The sequence below is a fragment of the Octopus bimaculoides genome, chromosome 8 (assembly GCF_001194135.2).
Source record: "Octopus bimaculoides isolate UCB-OBI-ISO-001 chromosome 8, ASM119413v2, whole genome shotgun sequence".
Lineage (NCBI taxonomy): Eukaryota > Metazoa > Mollusca > Cephalopoda > Octopoda > Octopodidae > Octopus > Octopus bimaculoides.
The window spans coordinates 39,322,993-39,324,735 of record NC_068988.1 but is presented as its reverse complement, the minus strand read 5'-3'; the positions used below and the strand labels follow the sequence as shown (position 1 = coordinate 39,324,735).

General features: G+C 34.0%; 1 protein-coding gene across 3 annotated transcripts in view; it reads left to right on the top strand.

Moving 5' to 3' along the window:
• Positions 1 to 575: 575 nt before the first annotated feature.
• LOC106884437 (very low-density lipoprotein receptor) overlaps positions 576 to 1,743 on the top strand; it is a 308,659-nt gene continuing 307,491 nt past the window's right edge. The window contains exon 1 of one of the 3 annotated variants that reach the window (XM_052970051.1): positions 576 to 1,743. This exon is cut by the window's right edge and continues 201 nt beyond it. The gene's annotated coding sequence lies outside the window, so the exon portion shown is untranslated. The other 2 variants (XM_052970052.1, XM_052970050.1) reach the window with 2 other exon arrangements.

Here is a 1,743-nt window from a genome sequence, read left to right as displayed (position 1 = left end):
TTATATATATATATATATATACATATCGCTTCTTTTCACTCGTAGTTTTCAAAACTTTATGCCCGTTCCAAGTTTCACAACTTTAAACTATTTCTTTGACTTTCGCTCTCTCTCTCTCTCTCTCTCTCTCTCTCTCTCACTCTCTCTCTCTCTCTCTCTTTCTCTCTCTCACATTATTTCTTTCTATCTATCTGTCTCTCTACTTATCTAAGACTGTCTCTATTTACTATCTGCCGCTCTCTTTTTCTATCCCCGTCTTTCTCGCTTCCATCCTCAAACTACTTGCTCTACGGTGACTGACAAACGGATGAAAACCAAAATAAAGAACGCACCCACAAACACACACACACACACACACACACACACACACACACACACACATACACACATACATGTGTGAGAGAGGAGAGAGGGTATAATGTGTGTATGTACGTGTGTAAACAAGACAAATAAGCAACAACAACAAACAAATAAAACTATTCAGCAGTTGAAAAAGTGGTGGTGGTGGTGGTGGTGGTGTTAGTGTTGGTGTTGGTAATGGTGGTACTGCTGCTGTTAAGGAAGGTTGGTAGTGGTAGTGGTGGTGGTGAGAGTACATTTTAGCCGGTGCTAAAAATAATAGTAGTAAAAATATAAAAAAACAGAAAGCAAGAAATAAAAGTGAAGAGAGTGAAAGAATCAAAAAGTTTCGCGTAGTTCTTCGAAAGCAGCCTATATACATATTATATACTAGCAGGGAAGGAACCCAGAACCTGTTTAGAAAGTTAAGCTTGTTAGTCGGATTATACATACATACATACATACATACATATATACATACATACATGTATTTCTGCATAGATATATAGAGGTAAAATTATACCCAACCTACTCGAGTACCCGTTTCTAACATAGAACCATATACAAGGACGGGCCTACTCACACACTATTATTGACATATATATACATAGATGCACATACGATTCGCACTCACCGGCAAAAACAAATCCTTTTCACGCGAACTGCTACTTAAAATATACATTTAGACTGATAACTAAATCTCTCTCTCTCTCCCTATGTGTATGTATAAATATATTTATATATAAATATACTTATACATATTGTGATAAATTATATACCTATGTATATATTTTGTATATTAAACTAAGATCCAACGCATTCTTCATTCAGTCTAGTGAAATTTGCGACCGGTCTCACCTCACCGCTTCCTGGTGGATATTCCGTAAAAACCTTACCGGATGAATTTATCTACATAGTGTTCGAGTGCTTCTTACCTATAGAACATTTATTCCAAGTGTTCTTTTACTGTTTCCAAATTCCATTCCACATAAATATTGTGCTTTTTCTTTTTTTTGTAAGTGAAACATCGAAAATTATAATACAATTCATATTTCCAAAGCACAAATTAAATTATTAATTTTTAAATACATAGGCGTACATTCACACACATACAAACAGTGATATATATTTTATACACATGCTCTCACATTACTCCTATACACATAGATGTAATTGAGATATTACATATATATTTATATTTATATACATACACATACACGCGTACATAAGTATATACGATACATATCTATATAAAACACATGTATTTCTTTATATAAGATAAACAGAAAACCACATTCACCCAAACACATACACAGAATATTCTATGTAAAACATAGCCACGATCGCTCTGTCATAACTATAATAGGAACAAATCAACAAGCAGTACCCATCAGTGAAACAAAA